We start from the raw sequence: 6000 nt of genomic DNA on the forward strand, positions 1-6000 counted from the left end.
GTATAGATATATGGTATATGTATAGATATATTGCAGTTGGGCTTTTCTTCTTGTATTTTTAGAAAAAAAGAGAAATGTCACATGTTCCTCTGCTACAAATACCTCGTCTCCCATTACATTATACTATGTCTCCCAGAATAGCCTCTATATCCAACGTGATCTGGACTCTGCTTACCTTCTTGACCAGTCTCCTATCTTTCTCCCTTCTGTCGCTCTACTTTAGATGAGATTATTTTCTTTCTGTTCCTTGAGCTCACCAAGGCTGTTCCCATCAAAGTCACCCTTTCTTCAGTCCTTTTGTATATAGTTTTGTATATAGTATATATTTTGTATATAGTTCCCATATATACCCCCCACCAGCACTGGATTCAAAGAGATCCATCAAATGCTATCTCTTCAAATAGGTCTTCTCTTTAGAACGTGAAGGTCTCCATTTTGAGAGGATCTAGCATGTATGCCCACAACTCTAGTATCTTATTCTTTCTTCTGGATCCTCTACCTATTTTTTTTTTTTTAATCTCCAGTACCACTACCCTTCAGGTGACTCCACCAGTGAATCCATAAATTGTAGCTGCAAGTGAACTAATATCACTTGACCTCTCCATGGGTCAGACTGTGAATTCTGCTTCAGCCCTGAGATTAGGAGGTAGAAGACTTATTGTGCAGTATTAAAACCGGGTGGTGTTATCTTAATTAGAGTAATGGGGGTTCTTAATCAGGAAAACTGCACTAACAAAGCCAGATATGTCATCATGACCATTTGAACAAATCAACAAAGAATTTCAAAGTCATTACTTTAGAATATCCTTGAAATTTTTGTGTAGAAATATCTGTTTCCATTAACATGTATTTGTGAGGCTTTTCCAAAATTTATTTCCTAAGCTTTTATTTATTTATTTATTTATTTTTAACTCTTCAATGAAGTGACAAAACCACAAATACCTTAAAGGGCAGATAAACATGCTTCATTTGGGGGTGTAGGTGTGTACGTGTGTGTATTTCTGTGTGCCTAAGGTGTGTTCTCGTCAAAAATAAATAAAAGACAAATCCTCCCTTTGGAACCGTTAACCACAAAAGATTCCTAGGAGAAAAGTGAAATTTAATTTGGGAGGGATGAATGGAACAATCTGGTCCCATAAGTAGTGCAATATACTTAGCTCCATTCCAATCATTTTAATAACTCACGCCCACTCTTTATCCCTTTCACTCGTCTGTGTTTTAGCACTTCTATGTATATCTCTAGAGACCCCAGCATTCTTTCCATGTTTCTGACACTTGTGCTTATATGTATTGGGGCTGATCCTCTCCCCTCCATTAGATTTTAAATTTATTGTGCATCAAGAACTTTATAACTCCCTACTTCACTTAGTAGCCCCACAGCTGAAGTCTTACCTCTTTCATGAACTCTCCCTTAGACCCTTCTGACCCCTGGTGATCCTAGCCTTCTCCAAAATCATATTGCATTTTTCATTGCATCACATCCCACAGCACTTTTTGTAATAACATGTACTGAGCACTTGTTATACGATGCACACTTTTCTCTGTGCTTTGTATGCATTACTGAATTTAATTCTCATAATAACCTTATGCATCAGGTACTATTCTTTATGACAATCCAATGGACCAGATGAAGGTATTTGGACAAGCAATACAACTCGTAAATTCTATAACCACCAAGTTTTCTGCATTTAGAACATTCTTTTTAACCATTCTTTTTGCTCATGTTACCCTATCTCCCACATATATAATGCCTATCCATTTATGAATTATGTCCTATACATTAGTTGAGTCCCAGCCAAGTGTCATACTGTATTCAAACAACCCCTGCAGTACCCAGGTCTGTCTTACAGAAGGCACTCAATAAATACACCTTAGTGAATTTAGAAACTGTATTTTTAACCAAGTGGTCTTCCTGACAGTCTCTATGTCAGCTTACCTATCTGCACGAAGCCAAGTTTTTAAAATCTATGAGACTTTAACATTCCTGTGTTGACTTCATAAGAATATTTGAAGGAAATGGATGTATGTTATATGATAAAGGTTATCATTTTTAAGACCTAAGGAAGAAAAGGTAAGCCTGCAAAACCTCCCATGCATTACTGTGACTAGAAACAATATTCTGCTGTGGACTGAGTTCAAGTATAACTAGAAATACTTCAACTTAATTTATGCTGTGGGGGAAAGAGAGCTGACAAGACACAGAGCGGGGAGAAAGGAACGGCTATTCATTAAGCTTCTCTTTGTCTTATCACCCAAATTAACCTTAAAACTATATATTAAAACAATTTAAAGAAGTCAATCATGGGAAACCACTCTGAGTTTCTTTCTCTGTCTTTGTACAGAACTCCTTAGACCCCCATGATATCAATAAGACAGACTTCAGGGTGTCCAAAAATATTACAAAATTCTTGGTAAAATGCTGTGTGTGTCTGTTATGTGTGGTTGAGAAGGCTCACGGTTTATCAGTTCTCTAAAGGAGCTTTGAACAGTAAGATCTACTGCTCTCCTGATGACTATAATATATCCTACATCACCTGAAAGTTGTTCATTGGTACATAATCAAGAAGAATAAATAACATCAATCTTCTATGAAAGAAAGTTTCAGGTTTTAATATACGGAAAATGGAAAAAAAGAGTCCTGTTCGTATTTTAGAAAAGCAGTTTTCGGGACACTTTCATACTCTGAACAATGAAAGAGGACCCTCCAAATGCTTTTGCTTATGTGAGCTGCATCTATCCATACCTAACGATGTTAGGAAGTAAAGCCATCTTTTTTAAGCACACACAAGCACACATTCCCTTAACCTTTAGAGCAATGGAGCCATCAGAGTCATGGTCATGCAATCTCTGGAAAACTCTACTGTGCAATCCTGAGAGAACAAAGTTGAAAAAGCAAATGATATTTTTGTCTTATTATGAAAATAGTCTCACTTCACAGCTCCCTGAGGATCTAAAGGATCCTCAGGTAAACTCAGCATTATTGTGAGAACTACTGCTCTAGAGAAACTAAAATCTTACAAGTGGTACCATTTTCCCACTTCCTTTTGGCTTTTTGGAAAGATGAGATCCATATATATCAGCTTCAGGAAACATGGGAACTTTTATTAAAGTGTTAATGCTATCCTCACTCTAATGTCATCCCTTATTTCCTTTTTGCTTTACTTTTATCAGACATTTAATTCATCTTACTTCACTGTGTACATTTTCACAAATGTCCTCAAGTCCTTTTGGAATAGCATAGTATCTAAACAAACAAACACACACAGAAAAGCACTAACTCACCATAAAAGACTGAAATGGGGACAATAGTTTTTTAAAGTAATTTATTCTGAAATTACTAAGTTCGGTGTGATGACACAAGGAAACCTGTAACTTTTACCAAGTTAAAAGAAATCATGGAATGGAATAATTTAAATCTTGAAGGGGCTTTAATGTTTTAGTCAAATCTCATCTTTCTTTATGGGGGGGAGAAAGTGAAGTAATGTTTTTGCTTCCATTTCCATAACTTAAATATGGATTGTAAAAAGTCCTTCATTCCTTGAATATAGACACTTCCTTGATAGAAATACAAAGTAACATATTTTTGTTGCTACCTATTATGAATATTTGATAATTCTCTTACACAAATGGACTGTGATGCCATCTATCTCATGGGTGTTCAACATTTAGTGGCTAATGTTCAATATGGCCAAGAGATGGAGTTCCTGAGTGGGGTCAGGTGCAACAGAAGCAACTAGGATCTGTGTCTGTGTATTTTTCATCACTGGCAACAAAACATTGTATCTTCCGCGTGCAACTGGTGGCTCTCTCTTCCTGCCAGTAGCCCATTGTTAAAGATAAATGTTTGAAAACAGGAGATTTCTCCCATGAAACCATAAATCTGTGTTTGTGGTATTGTCTAATCTCTGTTGTGGGAACGGATCTGACATCGCCATCTGAAAATTATGACTTCTTTCAACTCAAAAACCAGGATGCAGATGACGATGAAGAAAAATTTCCTCTCTATCCAGGCAAATGTCACAATTGTGTATAATTCTGTTACCCATGTTGAGAGGCAAATGGACTTAGGGTTTAGTATCCTTTAATTAGATTTATCTTCCAGGAGATGTCATGGTTTATGTGCTCACTAAAACAACTGAACTGAGCCCTTACTTCCTCTCTAGCTAATCCGGGCTGGAGAATGCAAATGTCATCACTGTAATGTTACAAGTCATGGAAACAACCCAGAAAAGAGGATTTTCATCCAAGGGTTCAAATCAAGTCCATATTTCCAGGTCCCCAATCACTTCCCTGTGTTCTTTCATCAAACATTTCCAGTGTGCATCACACCTTCCTGGAAATATCCCTTAAATTCCACTTGTCAGAGTGATATGATGCAAAAGTTGTGCTTTATGGAAGGAACACAACCTGCCACCTACTTACTGTGCACCCTTCCTTCTATCCTTGACTTAAGAAATAATATTGCTTTAGTTATCCTCCCTTTTTTTTTTCTTTTTTAACATCTGAGCATATGTTGGAAGCAATGACATCATGTACTAACATTCCTCTCTCAAAGAGCACACAACCCCTTTCAGGCCAGATGCTTGGAGCAAACATTAAACATGCATCCTACCACTTCCCCAAGCATGAGTAACCATCTAGACATCATCACAGAGACGCTCACATGGAGGTTACTCCATGTAACATCTAATGGTGTAGGTAGGAATAGAAGCCAGAAGTCCCAACTCCCTGTGAAGTGTTCTGCCTGGAAAACACCAGGCCTGCTTCTTCAGGTAAGAAAGCATACTCTGGGAATAGGCCAAAGATTTGGCTAAGGGGAGAATGGGTCAGTACTTCCCCAGCCCTGAGTGAGCACCCTTCCAGATACTGTCACAGTGGTTCTTAGGTGGGTGGGTATGACCTTTGCTGAGCAACTATTTCTATTGGCACAGAGACAATCCTTCTCCATGTTTGATAGTAATGTGGAGGCAATTTTCTTGCTTCAAAAAAGAGAGGTCAAAGACTGGAAAAGTGCTGCACTGTCTGGAAAATCTCAAACACATTCCTTGATCTGTAAGACAAATCTAAACAGTCAAACAAACAAAAAACCCATTGGGAACCTCTATAAACATCAGGCAAAAAATACATATTCACTTTTCTTGTGAATTGACACATTTTTGTTGCTGTAGGTTGATTTCGGTATTTGGGGCAGCTACTTTAGGAGGTAGTACTATTAAAAATGGGATATTCTGAATTTATTCAGACCTTAAAATCTGAAAGCATTAGTACACTTTCCCCCATTATGTCTTCTCTATTCCTTTCAATTCACCAGCAGGGTTGAGCTCAACAACATTCCGGGGGTGGGGGGCGGAATGACATTCATTTAAAAGGAAAACACAAGTTGTTTTCTATTTGTATTTCCAACACAAAATAAAAGTTCTCAGTAAGTACTTATTGACTATAATAATGAAAATTGCTATCAAAACCGTTGCCTATTAAAGATGCTCATTTTCTATGCTGAATTTATGGAGGAGAGGATACATTTTTTAGGGAGAATGAGGTAGTTTGTGGGTTACTGAATAACTTGACAGTATTTTGCAGCAAAAATACTTCGAGATATATTATTACTCATGCAGGCATAGATGACTTATATTGAATTTAATATGTCCTTGAATTTGATTTTACATTCTCACCCTGCATAATTATTCTCTATTGGCATTTCTCTAATTAGCCAAGGCAACAAAGTCACAGTTTCTATTTACGTTTTAGTTTTTCAGAATGGCAAGACCTTTAGTTATCCTACAGGGGGATTCAGAAATTTTTATGTATAAACTTGAAGCATGAGACTCAGATTTTAAAGTTACTTTTTAGTTTTATTTGTAAAGTTTTTCTATAAACTAGCTTCTCCAAAATGGGCTTAAAATTTCTCAACTTAAATAATTATAACCATATAAAGATAAGCAGATATTTGTCAATATCCTATTATATATGGTGATATACAAAAGTGCATTAAGAAGTGAT

Source organism: Neovison vison, chromosome 11 (genome assembly GCF_020171115.1).
Source record: "Neovison vison isolate M4711 chromosome 11, ASM_NN_V1, whole genome shotgun sequence".
Taxonomy (NCBI): domain Eukaryota; kingdom Metazoa; phylum Chordata; class Mammalia; order Carnivora; family Mustelidae; genus Neogale; species Neogale vison.